Source organism: Heliangelus exortis, chromosome 13 (genome assembly GCF_036169615.1).
Source record: "Heliangelus exortis chromosome 13, bHelExo1.hap1, whole genome shotgun sequence".
NCBI lineage: Eukaryota > Metazoa > Chordata > Aves > Apodiformes > Trochilidae > Heliangelus > Heliangelus exortis.
The window spans coordinates 6,655,421-6,672,891 of record NC_092434.1 but is presented as its reverse complement, the minus strand read 5'-3'; the positions used below and the strand labels follow the sequence as shown (position 1 = coordinate 6,672,891).

General features: G+C 34.4%; 1 long non-coding RNA gene across 1 annotated transcript in view; it reads right to left on the bottom strand.

Moving 5' to 3' along the window:
* LOC139801824 (uncharacterized) overlaps positions 1–17,471 on the bottom strand; it is an 87,610-nt gene that overhangs the window by 11,070 nt on the left and 59,069 nt on the right. The window contains exon 2 of the long non-coding RNA XR_011728340.1: positions 16,126–16,204. This is a non-coding gene — a long non-coding RNA (uncharacterized lncRNA). The remainder of the gene's footprint in view (positions 1–16,125; positions 16,205–17,471) is intronic.

Sequence of the window (17,471 nt, the reverse complement as noted above, 5' to 3'; positions counted from 1 at the left end):
GCACCTTCTATAAAGAAAAGAAAACTTGTGAACAAAATACTTTCAGAAAAACTCAGTAACTTCATACAAATTATTATTTAAGTCTTGCCTTCCAGCTGGAAAGCTGACAAAATTATTTAGAGAACATTATAGCAGTGCAAATTCCATTATCTAAAAAAAAAGACTTTCTAATCATTCTTTGCAATATTTTTTAAAACCTTGAAACCCCACCCTATCACAATCTCTGAGAAAATGTTTATAATACAGCTAATATTACAATGTCTTAACAATACCAGCTTGTTGGACAAATATGTACTTTTGGATAAACAGCATCTGACCTTACAACAGCCATTCTTCTAAATGTTACAGCACTGCTAATAGTTTCAATTAAATAAAAATTAAAGCTGAGAAAATATCACAAAAGGGTAATCTAATATTTGATCATTAATGGTCTTATGTAAAGTGATATTTACAACAGCATTTTGAGAACTGAGCAATTTCTTTGGAAAAAAAAAAAAAAAAAAAAAAAAAAAAGCAGCTTAAATAATTTTTAGTAGACTGCATATTATCCTCAAAAGCATCAGCAAGATCAATTTAAGACCAGATCCACAGGCATGAAGACAAAGGTTTCTTACAGAATGATGGCTCACTTTCAAATTAAACTGAAGGGTTCCATCACTGGTTTGTCAGACTGGAGAGAATCTAACATATGAAATGATCTTAGCATAAATTATTTCAGGATTTTTAAGGGGTTATTATCTATTTCTGATTGTAAAAAAGGCTGTCATACACTGGTACCCTTTCCCTAGTACTGAAATTTGCAGTACTCACAACCATTGGTAACTCAAAGTTATCCCAGCATGTTAGAAAATAGCTTGGAGTAGCATCTGCCCAATAAGAAAAATGTCTTCTCTAACTTAACTACATTCCAGCAAAGCATTATTTTTATTGAGTATTTTTAAGAATTTTCATTTTATTGCAGATAGAGCCCAATTTCTCAGGTGGAAATATTTTAACACTGTCATAGTTTTTAAAAACACTTTGAAATAAGCCACTGTCCCACTGAGGTCTACAGAAATTTTAGAGAGTGCAACCGTGATCTCCTTGCATGTTGAAGAAATTGATACACCAACATGGATTTAATTCTTGTATCTCACAGAGTTTCTGCTGGTCATAACAAACTCAGCCTGCCTTCTTATACTGCATTAATTGGTGGGCAGCCAGATGTTCTGTTCTACTGGAACACAGCATGGGGACATTTGCTTCAGAATCAAAATTCAAATAAGAAGGAAAAAATCTAATTAGACAGCAAGATATTAATTACTAACATCCAGCTGAGAAACCAGACCTTTCCTTACTGCCAATATATTGATGTTACAGTAGAGAATAGTAAAGTTTTTGTGGTGCTTTTGTTAATTAAATAATGTTATCATTCAATATTGCCTTTTTATAAATAATAATAGAACGTAGATAAAACCAGAATGGCTAAATATGCTAGAATTGGATTGGTTTTACTACAGCATTGTCATTTATAAGAAGTAAGATCACATGCACTGCATTAGCCTGAACTTTCTGAAATTCATTTTTATATCACAGAATGGAGCAAAGTTTCAGAGTTGGTCAGCAGCCATTTAAGCTTCAAGTAAGATATTCAAGGATTTCTCCCAAGCCTTCAAGTGTTATGGTGGGATGCAAGAAGTCATAGACTCATGGAATGGTTTGGGTTGGACAGGACCTTAAAGATCATATAGTTCCAACCCCCCTGCATGGGCAAGGACACCTCCCACAAGACCAGGTTGCTCAAAGCCCCATTCAACCTGGCCATCAGGGATGAGGCATCCACAACATCTCTGTGCAACCTGTCTCACCACTCTCAAAGGAAATCATTTCTTCCTAATATCCAGCACTCTCCAAACGTAAGGCAGACTTAGGAAACTGAAATTTTCTTAAGATCCATCGCTTCTGTCAAGGGAAGGTGTATTCACACATCTAGGCTCAGAAACTTGTAGTGTGTATTTTAACAGAAATGAAGATGTGCTATTTTCTTTAACAGAAAGGAGAAAACTGACAATAATTTTTACTTCCTGCACTGGTAGGTACTGAGACTCATTGTATCATTTTGCATTATGTAGAAACTCATCTTTCTTGAGTGTGGTACTGACTCCTTCTACACACTGAAGAAACCAGAGTAGATTTAACAAAACACAACTCAGGGAGCTAGTGAGACATACAATGAGGTATTGTCTTCCAGTTAGCATAGTACAGCAGAAAGTTATTTTCAGCTAAAACTTCATCACCTTTTTTTTTCTTTTAAAAAAGCCCACCACACCATAGTTGCTCAAGGTCACCATTTTTCCTGTAAGGACAAAGTGAATGCACAGAGAAACTAAAAGGAGGGTTTCACAGACAGAAAGAGCACTCCCTGTTAATCACACTTGCATCACAGCAGGTACAACACTCAAACACAGGGGTCAAGAATAGATGGCAAATGCTCTATCTTGTGATCATGGAATTGCATATGTTAAGGATCCTTTTGCATTACGTAGTTTATCAAATCTTCAGTTTGTGGAAATTCATAGAGTTTCATCCCTCTCAATTTCATCCTTCAGGCAAGTCCTGCATACATACAGTCTGTCTGGATCACCTACATATGAGTATTTTTTTCTGATGTAGTTAATTGTTTTCTATGTTTTACACTGTCAGACAATTTTTCTTCCATCAGAACTAGCAGCAAATTCTCTACAGCATTTTCAAAGGCAAGAAGAAAATTTGCATTCCAGCTTCAGATGAAGAATGAAGCTGCTTGCAGGAGTTCCAAGTGAATTAGAGCCAATTATAACTTTAGTGACTTATCTTGGCATTAGAATGACGAGCAATGTGCTAGATGGAAGCTTTGCCTCTATACACCTTTGTGATTTATGGGAAGATGTTTCACGGGTTGCAAAGCTCATTCCTTCTAGTAATTGAGAGAAGAGTGTCCACTTTAGATTACAACTGTTTTCTGACTGTCAAATAGTGTCAGAAAGACCAATTCTCCAAAGAGCAGCTGTTCTGCTTCTCCATGATTCTACTTTAAAATCCTGAGCTGTATTTTAGTCTGAAAACTGCAGTTCCATTAGAAAGTTTTTCCTGTGACCTGCATCTAAATTTATCATTAGAAAAACTTGGAATACAGATCTATTCCTTACATATAGAAAATCCATCTATTCTTTGGCACAACCACACTCCTGAGGCCCCATGAAATATTAAGAGCTGTGACAGTTTTCAGTATGCCTGTCATTGTCACCACTCCCAGAAAACCACTGCAGCAAGGCATCTTTCATAGCCTTATCTTATGCTACTATTTGACTATACAGAATGTCAAAATGTACACGGAATCACTAAAATCCTTAAAATTACAAATCATTTATTCATAATGCATAATTCTGAACTTATGTTTGAGCCCACAAGTTTCTTACATTCTTCGCTCATAAAATTCCATGTTCTTGTCCACAAAAGTGATCACAGCATTTACTGTGTGGCTTCGTTTCAACTCTCAGGCTGTGGAATTTCTAGTGTAGCTCTGTCATGTAGAATAACTCCTCTAACCTCATATCACTCAAGTAAGCAATTTTAACTGCTAATAATAAAACAATTGTCTTGAGAAAGGCAGGCAGTATTTGATCCCTTGATAGTCAGTGTTATAATACTAACATAGGCCAGAAGGAACTTAAGTTGCTTTTAAAAACCAATAGATAAAAAAGATGGCGGCAGTAGTAAAACCTGATTTTAAACATATCAAGGCTAACTTTGAGAACTTAATGGTTTGTTCTGAGTTTTCCTCTTGCCTTTTCTTATTACCTGAATCTCTCTCTCCATCTTCCTAACTTTCTATTCAAATTCCCTAATATTTCCATTATTCTTCCTCTTCTGGTTTATGACTTTTAAATCCTGTCTCCTTTTACACCACATTTCCTCTAAAAAACTTTCTGAGAAGATCCTAATGCTTCCTTCTCATGTAGTAGTGTAATATGAAATAACTTTCTGATATTAATTTTATGTATTATTTAGATGAGCTAAATCCTGAGCAAGACAGCCTACAGCTTAATTATTCTAAATCATTCCATAACTTTAATGTAACATAATAAATATGGACTTCATTTGCTTCTGGGGAAACAGTTAAATTTTGCATGCATTCCTAAGTAACCAAAGTACAAAGTAATTAAAGCTTTTCAGTGCTTTCTGATAAGCATTACCATGACATAGCAATTAAGTCCTCAAAAAAATCACAGAGAAGATGCATGAAATTGTAGTATTTTAAAATAAGTTTTAAAATACCAAATCTGTTTAACTTTTTGTAGTATACACATATGTGCATCCCAGGTGATGCCTGGATATAAATGTATCAAAAGAAAAAGCACAGCTGAAGTTTGGCAAGGATGGGTGACAGAAAGATCACAGGGCATTTGACATTGCAGTAGTTTGATGGCAGTGCTGGGAAGGATATAGGCATAGTCAGTGAGCAAGCTCACTACTACTCAAGCAAGAACAGGTTGTAAGAAGCAAGTCTATTATCTAGAGTTCTTTATTTTTTTCCTACTTACACTGTAATTACACTCCTACTTACACTGGCAAACATTTTTTTCCATTATCTGGTGTTATTCTTTAAAAAATAATAATTTTGAATTGTTATGGATCATGTAGAAACCATTTTAAAATCTCACCTAAAATGCTGAACTTTTAGTTGGCAAAGATAATGACAAAAGAACTCTTGATAAAAAGCAGACTTAGCATCAGGCTTGCTACCAGTATCCTTCCTCCTAATAACTGAACACAGTAGTCATGCATGTCACTGAGTTCAGTAAACCTGGGACTATTCTCAAAGATCAGGAAAAAAGACAGCTCAGTGCTGTGTCAGCCTTTAGGTTATCTTTTCCATTTTTATCAGTAGCCCCTTGCTGCAGCACCAAATGTACTTCACACTGTGGCATGACCCTTGCAGCAACAAGGCAGTAGCAGAATTTAGAACTCTTGATTCCATGTCACTATTTACATATGAACTGTCAATAAGAAGGAAATTAAATGTAAGACAAATTCCTAATGTCTCTACTCCACATGAATGTTATTTGAAATAAATGCCTCTGAATAAAATGAGACTTTTATGCTCTTGCACCAGTACACCAGCATTAGAAGCCAGACATAAATTCAGAGAAAAAAAATGAGGCTTTTCGAGGGCAGGGAAGTACACCAATAATGATACCATGAATACATAATTTCTTTACCCGATTTATATTACATTTTTAATAGAGACTGCATCACCACATAAGGTTACCAAAAGTGTGGTAGAGGGAAGCACACTCAGTTTGCCATCCTTTATGTAAGCTTAGACTGACACTTTCCAAGTTCCCTTTCAAGACTATGCAGACACAGCCCTTTCTGAAAGTGTCTTTTTCCTCCATATCCTTCTCCCTCCTTCTTTTAACACTGAAAAATTTAAATTAAAAAACCAAACACAATCCCAGTCCAGTCTGGACTAAGGTTTCACATACTAAGAAGCTGTTAGTGTGCACAGCACTAGAAAGAAAAAGCAGATTAAATGCAATTCCTGCACAGATGTAAGGCTAGCAGACCTTTAGCATTTACAGAATGCTTCCAGGTCACTAACACTAAAGGATTACTCAAAGAGAAAATAGCACCCTTCTACTCTCAGTACTGCCTTGCTGAATTAGAGATGAGTACTGAAGATCTCCATTTTCATTTAAACATAATAAAGAGACATGAGAAGAAACTCTACTAAATAGAAGTGTTATCCATGCAGCAGCATACAGATGAATATAGAAGAGGTTTGTTGTCTAAAAACTTCCAACTTCGGTGTCAGAAATATGTATAAATACCTACTATTTTAGAAAGTTGGACCTTCTGAAAAACTGTATTACAGATCTTAATTTCATCACAAATTGAAGCATTTTTGAACCAAAATGGCATTCTGTGCATGCCTCAGATGTTTTCAGTTTCACAGGACAGCAAAAATTATAGTTATTATATGGCATGTAATATAACTATATAGTAATGTATGCAGTACTATGTAAGGCTGGCACATCCTTTGGCCAATCAAAATACAAAACATTGCAAAAGGTCATCCATTTCAACTCTTCCCCACACAATTAACAATGAGGAAAAAAGCAGTAAACAAAGAAAGAAAGAAAAATCTTAGCAATCTGTTTATAGAATATTGAAAAGGTCACAGCAATATAGTGTATTTCCCTAATTCTTTGAATATATGCAGCTTTAAAACTGCAATCTCTCATTGAAGGCTGTAATGAGAACATAACAGAAATGTGAACCTATTATTTTGACAGCAATTGTAATGAGAATGTGAAATGTTATATACTTAATGTACTCCAAGGGAATTTGTCGTGTTGTATTTATAAACTGCTATAAATATATATGATATACATACACATACATGTAGACAAATAAAAACTATAGATTTTATACACAAAAAGTACAGAAGAACATAAGAACAGAACTGCTTTCCTTTCAGTTCTTGCTTGAAAGATAAAATATAAATAGCCTTAAAAAGACACTGAATTTTTTCTTGTCCTCAGTTCTTTGCTACCAACAGCAAGAATTTAGGCACTGTGAGTTTGGACAAAATGAGTTTTTCCTAGGCTTTCATATTAATAAATTATTTAGATAACGCTTAGATAATGTTGAATTCTGCAGCAAATTTGAAAATTAGAAAATTTTCATAAAGAAGGTCATAGAATATTAATTAATATAGCACTGACAATTACACAGACAAGCAATAAACTGACTACTTCACCTCACCTGGGGCTAGGAGATGACTGGTTTTTTATTTCAATATAAGTACCATATAAATCAATACCAATGGCACAGTTAAATGAAAAAAAAACCACATTGACACTCAGATTCAATAGCTGGCTTCTAATGTTACAGTAAGACAGATACAAAGGAGGTGTTTTTGTTGTGGTTGGCTAAATAAGTTACTTAATTAAAAACTGTTAAAACTACTTCTGTCTTTATTAAATGGATAGAAAAAATGATATAGCTAACAGGAGACAGCTTACATAATTGAAGTAAGTAACTGTCTATCTGTAAGTATGCAGAAGTGAATTAGTTTTAAAGAAAGTGTAGATGACAAATTTCACACTTGCAGAATAGACATTATTAGTCACAGTACTTTCTAATTTATTTTCTCTTAACCTGTCTTCCTTCTGCAGAAAATTTGTGGACCTTAAGTTGGGGTTATTTAAATAATCCCTTTTATTATTTCACATTTGAAGCTACAAATGTGAGCTAACTTGCTTAAGCATTTGTTCATATTATATTTATATCTCTATATCAATTAGAATCTTGTTTCTCCTGACAGTATCTAATTTTCTTCTCTGCTTGCTACAACTGAGAATTTGTATTCTACTTACATTATCAGTTTTTACCTAAAGCTGCTGTTCCTGCAAGCAAGGAATGGACAAAATGAGTTTTCCTAGGCTTTCATATTAATAAATTATTTAGATGATGCTTAGATAATGCTGAATTCTGCAGCAAATTTGAAAATCAGAGAAATTGAAACGGATACAAGTAGTATTCATTCTGTAGTATTTATTTAATTCTAAGATTATCCATATGCTACACATGTTAATGCACCATATAAAAATTGCCAGAAATTATTGTTAATTGAGGTAAGGACCCATGGTCTTGGGGACATGAATAAAAAGATGCTGAGGATTTTTGTCTCTAGAGCAATGTTTCTATGACAAATCTCTTCTGCAGTCATAAAACTGTATATTAATGGACACGTGCAAGGAAGCTTTTCCAATTTCTTTCTACATTATATATGTCTTCAGTGTCATTACTTCCTCACCTAGATGAATATTAAAATTTAAAACAAGATTTCCTCCTTGTTTTAACCTTGGAGTTATACATTAGCATTGTACTGATGGATAAACTTTTGAGAAACCAGTTGAGATGAACTTTGGGGTCAAATGTGTAAGACAGAGCTGCTAAGAAAAAGGTACTGCAATATTATTCTATCCTTCATTTATTATGTGGACTGAGGAATACTTCCTCCAAGTGGAAGACAGTCCAAAGAGAAGTATTGGAACAAAAGAGTATAGGAACAATAGCTCCTGCCTGTCACAGCGAATAGTATGACCAGCAAAAATCTTAGATCCCAACTGCTTCAAGTTCTTCTTTACATCTAAGTTTAGACAATAAAAAACTACACTGAAAAATTAAGAGGGGTGCAAGCAGCACAGTAAATGATCCCAAAAGAACCTTAGTAAATAATGCTGCCTTTTTTCTTTTTTTTAATAGGGAATTTTAACTGAAAAGGTGAACTAAGGGATTTCAGACATATTCTTTGACATATTAAATAGTACAGTAAGCAATTAGTTTCACATTAGCCACAATAATTAACTTAATAACAAAGGTATAACAGAAAGACACCTATTTTTGGCTGCTTTATAGCAGAGTAATATGCAGCTCTCATTTCCTTTAAAAAGCTACCATTATGTAAATCCAAATTGCTATGCAAACCTCTATCTCTTAAAGGCTGTTTTTTCATAAAGAAAGGAAGGTATAGGTGCACTCTGTAAAAACAAAGCAAGACAAAAAAACCCACAACAAAATAGCTGTATCCATGTTATTCTGACTTCAAAGTGTTTCGCTCTATTTACTTCTACAAAAAGTGTTAAGGTACAAGATAAGTTTTTAAATCCCTCATGGATGGATATTACACTAAATGTTTGAACAGAAATGACTAGCAAAAGCCTTTGTCATAAATTTAAGTGGTCTTTTATTTATTTTTTTTTAACTAGACATCAGACAAGCACTCCCTGTCAAGACAGGCATTTAATCATCATCTGTTATGCTTCTCACAAAATTGTAAATATACAGAAAGCTGCTCTTTTCTTCAATTTTCATTGGTACTACTTATACCACCAACATGCTCAGTTTCTTTGGTATAGAAGTTTGTTGCATTTACCACTCCAGTTTTATCTCTTAAAAAGTTTTATGTGCTTATGGTGTACTATCACAATTTTATTTGACAAAGACAACAGGGTCATTATAAATATCAATGGCTTGTAAGATTTTTACATAAAACAACAAAGTTTCCGCAGTGACAGATTTGAAAGATTTTTTTTTTTCCCCAGGATAGTTATATACAATTGGGAATGACCTGAAAAGAGTCAAAGAGTCCAAGGACTCTTGAAGGTTTCAGTGAGCATTAAGTAGGAGCTAAATCAAGGAGAGAAATGTTTCTGTTCAGACATAGGATTTAAGTCTTACTTACAATGACCTTTTCTGCTTTATTTGGTACTTAATGCAGTAACACAGATATGAATATGTTTTCCCATCCTGTTGTCACACTAGAGTTTACCATAAACTCTAGGTTTACTGATTAAGTGATACCTTAACATCTGCTTTGCTCAAGCTGTATTAGGTTACACAGTAATATAATAAATAATAATAAATAATAATAAATAATAATAAAAGTGAGACAGACTGTGGGTTGCCCACAATCTCCTGGGGAAGCCAAGGCTCAGCTCCTCATTGTGGATTTGTAAAACAAAGCCAGATTGCAACCAAAGAAATGGCCTCATTGAGACCACTCCCTCACATAGGAAGCTTTAATCTTAGTTCATTGCCTAATTTCAGGACAGCACATTAAGAAGGTTCTTTTATTTTGCACCTTCAGGAAATACAACAGCAATACAACAATAATGAACACAAAGAGGCCAGAGGTCCCCTTGGATAATTCTCTAAACCTGAAGGCTCCCGGGCATCATGCAAAGACTGTGTCTGTAATCTATGGCAGACAAGACACATGCAAAACAATTCATGTGTATGACTGCTTAAACAAACCTAAATCTATAGTCACCATTAATCCTGACAGCCACCACATGGAGGTGCCTAAGGCATTCTTTACAAAGGTCAGTCATAAAGCACATTCCAATTCATTGCTTTTTACTTTTGCCATTGCCTTCTAGCACAAATCCAATTACTTCTGTTTTGTATGTCAGTACCTTCATCAGCAACCCACAGTAGAAAGCAAAACATACTTAGGTGACACTTTCTTAGCTGCAGGCAGATCAGATTAATGAGGCAGGGATGAAATTAACTTTTTTCTTCATGTCAAGCAGATTTCCCAGGTAGTGCAAAAAATTCCCTTTCTAATGCATTAACATTTTAAACCATCACCAAGCACGCTGAAAGATAGCACACTTCTTAGGCTTCCCTAGCCATCCATCCATGTCTTATTATCCCACCAAATATAATGAGATATTATTTGATATTAACAGCCACATATTTATCTATTAAGATTGGAAATGCAACTGTTGCTGCAGTAAAAATTAGCTGGAAACATGCCCATTGACTTTGATAAGGTTGCACAAATGTAAATAACAGGAACATGGATACATTAAAGATAACTTCCCAATTTAAAAAAAAAAAAAATATTGGAAAATACTTAGCATTTTAATACTGAAAACATTGCTTCTTCCTGCTAGCAATACATACAGAATTAAACAGACTATCTACATAAATGATTAAAAAAAGGGAACTTTCCAAGCACATTTAAATTACTGCAAAAGTTTAAAAACTCCAAGACCAGCAAATGACATTCTGTGGTTTTCCCTATGCTGTGTACAGTCCTCCATGTATGTATCATCAAACTGATAGACTCAGAGAGCAGTGCAGCAATTTCAATTATTGGGTGGTTTTTAAAAAAACATACTTTTATTTTATAGTTATGTATACATATCAAATCCAAACCATAGAAAAAATCTGGGTGGTGAAACAAGCCGAATGCCATCAATCAATGTGGCTCTCTTGGAGCCCTCAGTGGAGCTCCCAGCTCACCCAATCTGAAGATTCTCTGTAGATCTCTCTGTGCACAGCTAAGACTATTGAACTAATCAATCACCACAGAAGAGAAAGATAAGTTACAACTTATCCAACCAAACTTAGCATTAAAAGATTAATTGCTTGTCCACAAAGGCAGAAAATAAGGATTTAAAATGGGGGGGGGGGGAACCTTCAAGAACCAGGTATGTTCTGTCAATATACTCACATCCTGCCCCTGCTTTTCTCTCAGACATATGAAGAGTTCTTCCAGTTAAGAGATTAGATTGCCAACACCGACCAAGTCAAACCAAATTAAAAAAAACATTAATATGTTAAGACAGTAAGAATTACTCCCAAAGTAACATTCAGAACATTATTATTCTTGAAGAACTGCGTTACCTCTCACACTGTTTTTTCCCCAAGCAACATTTTAAAAAAATATATATACACTCTTTAAAAAGGAGATGTTTAAGTTAAATTGTCAAAACATTCAGGAGAAAATTAGAGCACTTAGTGCTCAGATGTAGTTACTGAGACAGTATCACTTTGGAATTTTGGTGCTGTCACACATCTAAATTTAAGGTCATATTGTCCTTGTCAAAGCTCCACAGCATGGGTAGATCATGATTATTGCACTACCATGAATTATATATTATCACATTCCCTTGGATAAATTACAAGTGGAAATTATCTGGAAATGAGCAGATGGATTGTAATGTTTCAAAATAGAAGTGCTACAGGTGATAAGAGTATGAGATCCCACAAGAACACACATCTGCTGATATTCAAATATCTATGGTGGGAGTTTTGAAAGTACTTTTGAATTTCAACAGTAATAGAAATAGGAAGACACTTAAATCGACCTGAGCAGTAGATTAAAATCTTCAGAATAATTGACTTTTATGGAACTTTGGGAAATTATAAGAAACTCCTGTGTTTTTTATTAGCTGGAGGGTGTTGTTTCCTGTATGCAGTTTCAATTAACTGTTAGGAAAGGAAGAAAACATTTTCTAAAATGTCAGTGATTTATTTTTTTTTTTTATATACTCTGAAATACTTCATTATCATCATGGATTTTTTGAGCCATATGGGAAAGTGAATTTGAAAACCTACTGTAAGACTAATATTTTATTCATTAAGGTAATAAACCGCAGTTTCTCAGCTAATTATTTAAAAGGCTCCTTACAAAATTTCCTCCAATGTACTCAAAATTATTTTTAAAAGCTTAATACAGACTTATGCTAGAATTTGCAGTAACAGAGCCAACAAATAAACTATTTTCCCTTAGCAAATGTTATTACAATGACTGTTTTATCAATAATGTACCACAAGAACTCCACTGTGTCTTGATTTAAATTCTAAAACTCATTTATTATTGACCAGATCTGGGAGAAAAAAGGAAATATTTTATTTGAAGCTGCACATGGCTACATTTAAAATAATTTTTAGATCTTTACATATTCAAATGAAATTGTTTGTAACAACACATTGTCCTACTCCAAAGAGCAGGTCAGAACTCTTGACTTAAGAATTTAATATCTCGGATATCAGAGCTCAGATTAAACTAAAGCATAGCCTGAGGAGGCTCTTATTTTTTATTTTATTTTTTATATTATTATATACTTATATTTTCTTTTTATATTACAGCCACAAACAATCTGCAATTATAAATGGATAAAGTATTTATGTATTGCAATTCTCATTTCATTTTCATTTTCTCCTTCTTGTGACAAGAAGTGTGAAAATTCAGATTTTCCTGTAGAACAAAACTGATACTGGCTGGTTTTGTTTATACAGCTATGGATTTCTGTAGCATTAACTCTTTCAGAATTGCATTGACCTGTCAGTCAATTATTTGCAGTACCAAGTCTGACCTATCATTCTTCTCAGTAGAGATTTCTATCAGTGTGCTTGGGAATATTTCTTTGGGTATTCTGAAGTTATTTAACTCAAATTTATAAAGTTAGTGAGCTGACAGTTAGAAGTTCACATTGTGCTATTTTGTCTCTGTAAGGACCTTATCTCTCCTTTTTTTACAGTTACACTGCTTTCAGAAAACAGCTACAACTCTTCTCTTTTGCTGCTTATCCTCAGTAAACATTACACCTCTAGTCAATATATAAATTTCTAAATAATATTTTAAAAATACAAAAAAGGATTTTCATTCAGATATGGCAAAAGCAGAAACAGCAAGGATTAAATCCTATTCCACTCATCATGGACCTGTGTATACCTCAGCTCTTTAAATAGACTAAATATTCACTGATTTTACATCATTATCCATGTATTTCAGACCAGTTTCAGTTACTTCATGTTACTGTTTGCACTAAATGTATTTGGTTAGGATTATGTGAAGAATCAAAACACTTAATCAAGTCCACAGTGATTTTGTCATCCCAGAGGAAATGAAAACAGGTGTTTCCAAGAAAAATGCTGCATATCCTACATAAACTGAGGGGTGCAATTTGTTCTCTATGAACAGTCTGCAAGACCAACTACCTAGTTTGGGTTGGGCTTTTTTTTAGACAGGAACATGTTTTTAAAAAAAATATTTTGGCAGAGGTTTTAAACTCTACAGTTCTGGATTTTTTTTTATCTCTCTCCCACTCACTGTTCCTCCTAAGAAGCATCTATATTTTGTTTATTATTACATCATTAATACTAATATCAGAACTGGACCTAAGGATAAAGTAAATACTGTTCATACCAAGCTAAAGTGCAGTATTAGAGTACCAGTGATTAATAATAATTAACCTACAATAAACAGAAAGAACAACTACAGTATGGACAGAAGTTAAATCCTTTCTGTTACTGGTAACACTGTTTCCTTCAAGTTCAGTAATTTTACAGTAAAAGAAAGCGATAGGTAATGTGTAACTGTATTCTGTGCATTTTTAACCGATGCACAAAACTGTGATATTTTGTTAGATTGCCTCTTTAGGATGTATATAACACAACTCACTGAAGCAACTGGAATTAAAAATGCATATGCAAGGCTTGAGTACTGAAAAGAGCCCTAAAACAAATCACAGTGCTGAAAACTTAAAGAGTTGCTATTCCAGTGCCTTTGTGCTACTCAGATACATCAAAACTGAGCCTCTGCAATAAATTTTACACAGGGCTCAAACACCTTAATGAGTGTTCTGAGGATGCAAATTCATGAGCAGCCATTAGCCCTTTCATTACTTAATCCTACTGTACATAGGGAAGTCCCACTATAAGTTGTTCTACTGAAACACCTCTGACTTTTATACCTGGAGATAGCTGTTGAGGTCTCCTGTTATTGCTCTCCCATTCCTGCAAAGCCTCCTCAGTAAAGTAAACTCTACAGCTAGAATCAATACAAGCACCCACAAGCTAGTTTCCTGCTCTGAAATTCAGCTTTCCCCACTGCTGTTCCCTATAGATGCAGATAGGCTGTCAGAGAGCAAGGGTGACTGGACTGAGGGAACTGTATATCTCTGTTTCCCAAGAGATTTTAATCTTCACACAGGCAGCTTTCACAAGTAGGTTAAGTTCTATAAACTACCAAAACACTAGAGCTAGGATTTAACTCTTAAGATATACACAGCTGTGGCTCAGCAAGTCTCTACTGCTTTTAAGTCAAAGAGAAATGGTACCTTCTAGAGCATGAGTCGTGTCACCCTGCAGTGAGTATCTTAGTGCAAGATAAATCATGCTAGAAAAATTCCTACTTCTCAACTATAAAGTAAGCCTAAAGGATCAGTTCAAATGACACCACTTTCTCAAGTGACATCTACTTTATGAACACCAAGTAACATGGGATTACTCCATCTCCAAAAAATCAAAATCTTGTGATCCAGATCAATATTTTTCACCTTTCAGAGAAAGCCATTAGACTGATAACAATTTGAAGATTGAAGCGTTTTATAGCTATAGAAAAAGTAGATCTGTAGGTATGCATACTGCTTAATATGCCTTTTGTTATAGGTATAAATACCTAACAGTCTTTGATAGGTTTTTTCTGCCAGCATGATGCCTGATTAATACTGTAAATATAAAATGTAGCAATAATAACATCAGAAAGATAATGTTTCTTTATTAGAAACAGTAAACAAAACCAAACAGCATTCTACACATGCTGATGCTGTTTGAACATCCAAGAACACAGCAGATCATCGTTAATATTTTCAATGCCCGTTAGTTTTTCGTGCACTGAAGATGATTAGAGACAGTCAAGATACAGTAGTTAAAAGAACTTTCTGTTATTTATTCTGGGCTTCTTAAATATGATATTCCTGCATTATTCTTTTGAAACTGTGTCATAAGCAGTTCAGTAAGGCACATGTGAAAGAAGTTATTACACAATGGAAAGTGTTGCTTTTTACAGCATTGTCATAAAAATTTATGGGCATATTTAAAGTTCTAACTTGACAATAAGTTTTCAGTATTTTTATGGTATATGATATATTATACAGATTACATTCATGGAAGAATCTGAAAACACAATAATTAACAGCTTAAAGATCTCCTAAATGCCAAAGCTACTTGATGGGCTGACCTAGAACATTAAAAAGTCATGAATTATGTTGGAGAACATATTACCTAAGATTAAATTATTCCTGAAGACTAAAGCAGTTTACAAGATGATATCTAATGCAAAAAATAGGCATGGATAAAAGCTCCCAAAAATGCCGACACATGTAACAAGGAAAAATGAAGAAAGCACTGTGACACAGAAAATAATTCCTGATATAGTCCTCCCTTATTTGCTGATAAGCAATTTTTATAATGTGTAGTAGTACACATTATACATGGGTTTTGTTTTTAAAAAAATAAAAAAGAAAAAGAAGCTAATTCTGTATTTTTTTACACTGTCTCCTCAAACCATGATGGCAAACCCTTATGATTTAAAAACTGTATCTTTCCAGTTTTTCCTCAGAACCACACAGAGCCCTGCTGAAACAAACATCATGTTCTTTGGCCAAATACAGCAGCAGCTTATTGCAACTCCTTAGTTCCAAGATCACTGGCAACTAACTGGTCTGACAATTAGAGGTGCAATAACTCATCCAGATAATTCATAAAACATTCAATAAAAGAAAGAAGCACAGATGCAGGACTATACAAAGAACCAAAACACTCTCATATTTGTTTTCTGCACAAATCTCATTATTGCCTTCTTCCAGGTGTTCCTTTTGCTCACTTGACTTTAACAAATCACTTCAGTCTGTTAGTAGGTGCTCACATGAATAAAAATCTCTGGTTTTACTCTAGTAGAATCTTAGTAGAGCAATGACAAATATTTACTGAGACAGATTTGTGTGCAGTACTTACAAGTAAATGTTGGTCTGTTTCCAAGTTGATAGCAATTTCCTCTTTTCTTCTTCTTAGTTGAAAAACCAAGAAAACCATGCTGGAAAGAAAATGTTTTCTTTGTTAGGCTGGCTGATTTTCTTGAATAAATAAAACAGTAAATCAGGAATCAATACTATTAAGCATAAAGTCAATGTTTAAAAAAAAAAAGAAAATGGCAAGCATTGTCTGCACTCAGTTTGGGGGAGGAGAGTGGTGAAGTTACTGATAACATGGAGTTTTGCTACTTTGTGTGTAACTGCTGAAGCCTTGTTAAATACCAGCTAATAATGTTCCATGGGACAGAAGAATTATTTGCTAACAGCACTGCACCTTCAGGTAGCTGCTACACAATGAACTGATTCAGCACAAAGAGAAGGTAATTCATACATCTTTTCCTTATTTGCAAAAGTTAATTTATCTTGCCCTGCATCCCTTTTGTGCAGGATAGTAAAGAGAGACCTGGGAAACACCCTGCCAATCTCTATTGTACATAAGAAAAAAAAGCAGGTCCCCAGAAGGCATCTTCAGAAACATTCTCATTATGGCCCTGTGAGGAATAATGACTCCTACCAACTCATCCTATACCATCTCCCTTCCTCTTCCTGAAGCACCGTTCAAAAAGACCTGTATGATTTAATTTTAATTATTCCTTACCTGAGAGCAAATATACCCTCTATTTGCTCAAATAACAAATACTAAAACTATGACAATAAATGGCTGCTTTTTTCTCCTGAGGAATCTCACACGTACAGTATATTACCCACTTATCACCTACTTTGAAATTAACTTTTAAACAAATTTTTCCTCTCGTTGCCCCCAAAATTAATTGGAAATGACAACTGCAAGATCCCTTTACACTCACTTAATATAAAAGGACAAAATATATGCTAGTTCAAGAGCTGGTACATGAAATAAACTCAGCCTCATCTGAGGAGAGACACTGATTATTCATCACAAGAGCAAGGCAGAGAGCTGAGCTGGGAACAGCTGCAGCCATCCAGTTCTAGAATACTTTGACATAAAATTTTTAACTACCTCTGCATGTTTTCCCAGAAATTTAGATACACAGATCATGGTCACCAGCAAGTTTGGAGTTACGAATTCTTTCCCTTAAAAATAAAAATGTAGAGGGAGGGAACCACTAAAGGAGAACTTTTTGAATTTCTAGTGAGTTGTGGCATTCCAGTGCCTTACATGACAAATAAGGATAGTTAAGAAAAAAATCTCTGGTCTTTTCTACTATAAACCTTGGAAGAGTTCGTGTTAAAATATTCAATGTACAAAACCAGAAGGATAAACAAGGTGCTGAACAGCATCTGTGAAAA